Source organism: Acanthisitta chloris, unplaced genomic scaffold, assembly GCF_000695815.1.
Source record: "Acanthisitta chloris isolate BGI_N310 unplaced genomic scaffold, ASM69581v1 scaffold2910, whole genome shotgun sequence".
Lineage (NCBI taxonomy): Eukaryota > Metazoa > Chordata > Aves > Passeriformes > Acanthisittidae > Acanthisitta > Acanthisitta chloris.
The window spans coordinates 44,636-52,673 of record NW_008650920.1 but is presented as its reverse complement, the minus strand read 5'-3'; positions in this window follow the sequence as shown (position 1 = coordinate 52,673).

The window sequence follows — 8,038 nt, the reverse complement described above, 5'->3', positions numbered from 1 at the left end:
AAGGTTTTTATCTTGTGCTCCTCTCAAAAAAAAAAATCAACAAAAGATTGAGAACTGAAATGAAAAGACTTTTGATTTGTAATGAATATTTCTTGGCTGTGAATTCTGAAGGGGCTCAGTACAGGTGTAAGAACCTTTCCTGGAGTGACATCTCGTTCCTAGAGCTGCTGAGGTCCTGCCAGGGCTGCCAGAGGGGATCAGGCAGAGTTAGCTGCTAGATGTGTCCATGCATGACTGCCTCCCTGCCCTCCAGCCCGAGAGGCAGCCAGACAACTCGGCTCTGAAAAACGAGGAAGGAGGAGGAAGAAAAGAGTGTTTAAAAGTCACTGGAGCACCTGACCTGTCTGGAAGCCTGTCTGCCCACCCGAAGCTGCTGAGTGACTGTGATGCTGCTCTGGAACACTCAAGTGCACAGAGCCATGTGAACCTGGCCCATCAGTAAGGGAAGGGAGAGCAGGTCAGTACTGAAAATGAGATCCTAAATCCATCCAAATGTTGAGGGTGTCTGAAAAACTTCATCAGTGTAGTCTGATGCTTATGTATAAAGCAAGGTACCTGGCATAAAGCCTGAGTAAACCCTCTGGACTTCATGCTCTGCATGGGAAGATGGAGTTCAGCTTTCAGTCAGTTACATAAAGGGGTCCTAGGTGCTGTGCACAGTTCAGTGCAGAACTGGGTGGTTTTTTCTGTAGAGTTCTGTTGGAAAAGTTATTGTCTCTGTGTACACCACATGAACATTGTGTCAGGTCTCCTAGATGAGGTTTTAGGAAGCTCTTCTCGTTCATTCATTTAATTTTGTGTTCTGCTCTTCTAACTAGCCTGAGACAAGAGTTTATGTTTCCTAGAAATTAAAGCCCTGCTACAAAAGCTGTTTACATTGTCAGGAATGATTTCACTCTGTGCACAACCTGCCTCTCCATACTTCTGGGGTGGAACAGAGGTAACCCAGGGTTTGATTTGCTGCATTGCCATTGAACACAAGCTCCACTCATCGTGCACAGCCCATGTCTCTGGCCTGTATTAAGAACATACACAGACAGTTACACGTAATGGTGTATGTCAGTGTCTCACAGAGCACTGAGGAGAGAAAGTGAGAATTTGTGGGCACCAGTCAGTGTGGGTGTTGAGCTCTGCGATGAAATCTTTGCCTGTGCATGGCCTCTACACTAGACAGGCTTCCAATAAAACCTGATGACAGGGGGTTTGATGGTATCTTCACTAGGGGAAAAGAAGCTAATTTAGGACAAAAGCTATTTTTCCACTTGCTACCTGATGAGCTGTGAAGTTCTGCTTCAGCTGAGTGGTGTGAAATTATTGCTTTGAAACTGCTGATTAGACCAAGCTCTGTTTTTCACTGCAGGCTCTATGATAATAGAGAAAATGGACACCTCTTCTGGATCTGGTCTCAGGAAATCTTGGAAGCTGATGCCTGGTGATGCAGCACTCTTCTGCTTGTGGGTAAGTAACGTTTAACTCAGTCACAAATTGCTTTTCTGTTGACCTTAAAGCAGTGCCAGAACCCTGGAGCTCTGTTAAGTTACTTTGCTCTGCTTTTAAACTGTCCAAATAAATACTGTTTCTGCACACTCACACGGCTGTGTCATAATTGTTAAGTCTGACATTTGTTGGCAATCTTGTGCTGGATGTTACCGTTTGCTCCTCTCCCCATTAATTAACTCAAAGAACTAGGTCAACAGTTAGCTTAGGAGTCTAATGCATTTTCTAGCAGGGAGTTGATGCAGTTCTGGAATGTGATCATACTTTGCTGTACTGTATTCAAACATGTTTAAATAATAGGTGGAGACTGCTCAGTAAATACTTTGAATGTGAATATATCACACAGCACCAGAGGGGAACATACAGAGGGAGTTTTTCTGGGCTGCTTATTTACAGCTTTAATGGAAGTAAGAGTTGTTAATTCAGTGACTTGGCTCGGGCATCAAGAAGTTCATTTGTATTCTCTGCAACAACTACAGGATTGCTTCATTTAATTCATTGCTTTTACTTTAAAGGTTTGCTTCTACACTGCCTCTAATTTTACATAATTTTCAGCAGCTGTGAAAATGAGCTTAGTCCCATCCCACACCCCCCCTCTGCCCTTCCACTATAGATAAATTTATTTATTTTTTTTATTCCATGTGCTTTCACTGCTGTTCTTTCTGTTGGATATAGTGATGATGTGGCCTCAGAATCAACCTGTTTAGAAAGTTGGCCTGGCAAAAACAACCTCACCAAAAAAAATTCCAAACATTTATTCTCATCAGACCAGTTTGCTGAATCTATTTGTTTTTCAAGTGTGTGGTTAATGCTGTGGGTGAAAGAAAGGGGACTGGGACCAACTTTCTCTGGGACTACACTTGAACTAGCTATGTGTAGTGCCTGTGTTACTCCATCCTGCAGTTTACTCCCAGTGAGATGCACAGAAGAGATTGATTTACAGCTTTGCTAATAACAATAAAAAACATTAGTACAGTGCTAGGTTGGTAGTTTTTTTTATATCTAGATTTCACCTTCTAATTGTACACTTCTCTTTTGACTCTGGACATGTAAGTGTGGTCACTTGTTGCTTTCACACGAATGAATATGGTGTTCTCTACACTGGCTTAATCTTCTGTAAAACACTGAGGAGTCCTGATCTTCTCAGGAGTTCATTAGTATAACCTTGGGCTATGTTTTGGGGGGCTCTTCTCTCTCCAGGCTTCACAATGAAGCTGGATGGTACTGTGTGGAACAAGCCTTTGAATGAATGGCTCTTCTTGCATTCCTGAGAAATTCTTTTGCTTCATGAAACTCCATTTCAAGTGCAGAAGAAGGTGGGAGTCGGTGGATTGTATGGTTTGTGTGGGTGTGCATCTTTTGTAATAAATTCTGAGTTGAAAATGTTCTTGCAAGTTGTAGCTTCAAAAGACTGATGGACAGAGCAGGTATTCTGTCTGGGACTGTCTAACCAAAGCTCTGGTGCTTTGCTTCACACCTCCTGGCAGCTGTCTGAGCTGAAACCAAAACTGACTACTTCCATGTTTGCTGTTTCTCCAGAAATGGCTTCAAAATATTGTTGTTGCTTCATAGCTTTGAACTAGTGTATGTATATAGGTCTTAGCCACCACTCAGAAAAAGCCCCATGTATAATAAATTGAAAATGCTTACAGGGCCATAGTGACAAACCAAACTCAGTTGTGTGACTGTGGATATATTATTCATTGCAGGTGTTATTAATAGCCTTGTAATGCTCCAGTGACAGCAAATCAGAGCCAAAAGGGAATCAAAAGGGACATAAATAGTTGAAATAAATAATGTATCTGCTTTCAGGTTGTGAGTCCATCGTTTCAGCAATACTGGGGCTCTTTGCATTGTTTTTCTATCTTTGTTTTTCAGGACTGCTTGCTTTCATTTGATCACTTTGCCTCCTGCCAACAGGTTAGTTAGAGAAGGTTGTGTGTTGCTTTCTAATTAGATAATGAATTCTTTCCCTTCCCTTCTGCCTCTGCTTTGGATTTCTATTATTGGCGTAGCCTGGCTACTGATTTCAGCAAGTCTTTAATTACTTACTTGTAGTCCTCCTGTGACATACAAACTGAGCATGCAGAGCACTTGTTTTGGAGTGAGTCTGGCAGCTCTGAACTCCTGCTGGAGAAAGCTCAGGAGACAGTCAGTGAAACACTTCCCTCTTCTCCATGGGCAGGTGGAAAGACACTGAGTTGTGACACTTTGTGTTTGCTGTGGTTTAGGTGTATGACCCCTTGCCCCTCTGTCCCCATCTCAGGAAGCTGTAGATCCAAACAGAGGGAAGTTTGGGTCTCAATTTGAATCTCATGGTCATGCTGGGATTGCATCAACAGGTGGTGTCCCAGATTTGTCCCTGTACTGTGCTCAAATATGAAGAAAGTAAGAAAATAAAAGGAAGTAAGACATGTATTTATTTTAAGTCCTAAATTTCTGTGACTACTGTAGGGTAGTGACTGTTTCTTGCTCTTTAATTTTTGTGGAAAATTCTGTCTTTTAAAAGAAAAATCAGTCTGTATAATTACTTATAATTATTACATTAATTCCTAGTCCTGGGTGTGTTTTTTCTGAAGGTGGCCCTCCCTGTTCCCAGGAATCTGTAAGTGCACAGCTGGTTTCAGAGTTTGGCTGAGCTGGTTGCAGTGCTGTATTTGGGTACATCATCTCCTGCTGCTCTCCTGGTCCTGCTGACTGCTGAATCCTCTATTTTCTGTACATCTCATCTCTGTGCTGGCTGCAGGGCACTGGGCCACGTCTGCACATAGAGCTGCACTGGTAGAGCTCTCCATGTTAGGATTTGTCAAATTAAGCAAAACAGATGTAAGATTTGATGAGTTATTTTGGTAGAGTTGTCTGTCTGAGGGACTTCTTTTAATGTTAAAGGGGCTGGAAGATTTTTTGCTGCCTAGAAATAGCCTCTTCTCTGTCATGTCAAATCTGTTTCAATGCCAGAAGCTGATGAGTCTTGCCTATAGTAGGGCTGGTGTATCATAGAATCATAGAGTTATAGAATCAGCCAGGTTGGAAGAGAACTCAAAGATCATCAAGTCCAACCCTACAGTGGTTACTAGCCCATGGCACTAAGTGCCACATCCAGTCTCAGCTTGAAAACCTCCAGGGATGGTGAATCCACCACCTCCCTGGGCAGCACATTCCAATGCCTGAGCACTCTCTCTGGAAAAAATCTCTTCCTGATATCCAACCTAACCCTCCCCTGGCAGAGCTTGAGTCTGTGCCCTCTTGTCCTGCTGCTGTTGCCTGGGAGCAGAGACCAACCCCCACCTGACTCCAACCTCCTGTCAGGGAGTTGCAGAGGGCGATAAGACTTCCCTGTCATTCCCCAATGTAGCTTGGGATAAGAAAAGATAGCCCCAAAAATGTGCCTATTTATTTCAGGGATTTTCAGATCAGTTAGGGATAGTTTAGGATACTGAGATGTATCTAAAGCAATCACTTCATTTCTTCCTCAAAGTCTGCACCCTTTGCTGCAGCAGATGAGTTCCTCAGAGCATCTCTGATCCACGTGCACTGCTCAGTGCTTTGGTGGAGCTCTGACTTAGAGGAGCAGCTTCTCTCTTGGTTTCTGCTACACAGGCAGAAAGTAAATAAATGAATGACCAAACAAGTTGGACAGCATTTAGGTGGTTGCTAGGTCGGGTCCCTGTAGTGAGACCTTTCTAATATCTTGTTCCCTGACACCTTCAACCCTAAAATTCCTGGGCTTGGCTGAAGAGCTTTCAAAATCAACTTCCAGATGTTAAAATATTGCATTTATGCTTGATGGGGCTGCCTGACTTCAGATCACGTTTCTGCATTTAGAATGCAGTTCTTGCTTTGATCAGCAACACAAAGCAATCAGGTACATTTATTATTCCACGGATATGAGCTGCCAAGAGGTTTCTCATGCATCAGCTGTCTGGTGGAGGGGAAACAGGCAAGGCAGGATCTTTGACAACGAGGAAGAGGATTGCATCTTGTTCCCCAGTGGGTTTGTCCAAAAGAAGTAAGCAGAAAGGCAAGATAAGACTTGCTTCAAAGTGTAGACAGAACACAGCTTCAGCTCTCCTGTGCCCCTGGAATGATGGCTTGTACCTCTCTGGCTCAGTCACTGCATTCTCTCAGTCACTTTACAGAGACAGGAACACATTCCCAACACACACTGTATATCAGTGTCGCCCTTGGAAGAAAGTAGAAGTGTCAGTTACATCAGTGAACAGAATGAAAGTCTTGAAAATATGTATCTGATTTAAAGTCTTATACTGGGTTTTAGGTATTAATGTTACTCAGGCAAAAGTGTTTCTCTGAGTGGGATGTGAGATGAGAGCTTCTCTCAGAAATATGTTCCTCCTGTGGGAAGGTCAGTCTTCTGCCCTTACATCCCTTTCCACCATAGTGGGAGGTAGGAAGATTATTCTTTCACTATGCAGGTGTTCCTAAATTGCTTCCCACAAGATTTTTTGCCTGGATTTGCCAAAGAGATTGTGGTAGTCATGATCAGGTACAAGGCAGTGGACCAAATAAACCTGGTGAAATGTAGCATAAAGATCTCTGTGTTTCCAGCCCATTTCTCCTAGAACCAATCTATTTTTGTAAAAGAGATGTCCTAATTCTAGTGTAGTGCTGAAAGGCAATGATAGTCTTCATTTGAATTCATAAATTGTCTCATGATTTGCACTAGAAAGTTGATGGTAAGTAAAATAATAACAATTTCACATTATTATTAATAAACAATAAAAACACCCTCAACCAACCAACAAAGCAGCCAAAGAAAGAAAAACCCACCCACAATAGATCCAGAAGTGGATCTGTTTGGCTGCTCATTTTCCTGACAGCACTCAGAGCTTTTCGAGGTATCTGTATTTGTGCTTCACTGAAAATCCTAAGAACTTAATAGCAGCAAGTCTAGCAAATGTGTCTGCACAGGTCTGGTGCTCACTGTGCGTGTGGAGTGTTCCTCCCCATGGGCTGGGCTGGGTACAGCTTGCCAAGCTCCAGCTTTGGGCTTTGGCTTTTGCTTCTTCTTTTCATTCTTTCTTTCTGCCTTTTTTTTTCTTTCTTTTTTTTTTTCCCCCCACGGATGGCCTCAATAGACCACCCAATCTAAAAACTGCCCTTGTGGACTTTTTCAGCAGTGCGAGTGCTCCATCTAGAGCTCAGAACATCTGCTGAGGTCACTGTGCAGCACGTTCAGAGTCCTTTCCTGCTGTTATCTCAAAGGCCCTCCCAAGTCAAACCTCCCTCGGTGTGATTCTGAGCACCCAGCATCCAACAGAAAATGGTATCACCTACTGTAAGGTCACCTTTTTTAAAGCACCTGACCTGTTTATTTAGTGAGCAAGAGTGAAAGGTAAAGGCAGCACAGAGGAAAAAAAAAAAGCTGCAGAAGTTGCCTGGAGAAGAGAACAGCACCTTCCAGAATCTGCAGAGGCTCCAGGGAAGCTGGAGAGAGACTCTTTGATAGGAGCTGCAGTGATAGCACAAGGGGCAAAGGGTACAAATTGAAGATTTGCCTCCTTTCATCTCTCCTGTCTGGACAGCAGCTGGATGTGAGCTGCTGTGCCAAATACACCAGAAGCAGCACTGAACAGAGCTTTGGGCTATGCACTGCTTTAGGTTCTTTGGCAGAGGCACCTGCTGTAGAGCTGCAGCCTCAGCACAGGGAGGGAGGGCAGTGCTGACTGCATCTCCCCAGGCTGTGAATTCAGAGCAGAGCAGTAAGTCCTGCACTGGAGGAGTTATCTCTGCTTAGTCAGGAAAGCTGGACATAGACTCATAGAACCATGGAATTTTAGAGGTTGGAATGGACCTTAGAGATCATCTAGTCCCAACCCCCTGCCCTGGGCAGGGACACATCCTCACTAGATCAGGTTGCTCAAGGCTCATCCAGCCTGGATTGAACACTGCCAGGGTTGGGGCAGCCACAGCTTCTCTGGGCAACCTGGGAGTGTCTCACCACCCTCACAGGAAAAACTTCTTTCTAATATCCAACCTAAATTTCCCCTCCTTCAGTTTGAACCTGTTACCCCTTGTCCTGTCACTGCAGTTCCTAACACAGAGTCCCTCCCTGGCTCCCTCATAGGCCCTTCAGACATGAAAATTTGCTCTGAGCTCTTCACACAACCTTCTCTTCTCCAGGCTGAACAGCCCCAACTCCCTCAGCCTGTCCTCATAGGGGAGATGCTCCAGTTCTCTTAGCAACTTTGTGGCCTCCTCTGGCCTTGCTCCAACAGTTCCATGTCCTTCTTGTGTTGGGGACACCAGAACTGCACACAGCATTCCAGGTGGGTCTCACGAGAGCAGAGTAAAGCTGTAAATTATGTTAATGGGTGCTGGAAATTACTGCTGAGATTGTTGTCGAGAAGGTGAAGGGGCAGGTTGGGCACTGTTGAGTCAATGCCTTGCATATGTGGCCAGAAGTGCAGAGACAAGCCAGAACATAGTGGGTTTCTACAGCAGCTGTCCTTGGTGTGTCACAGCACTGAGGGGACATCCTACTTCATGTGGTGTGACAGTCCCAGCTGGAGGAACACACATC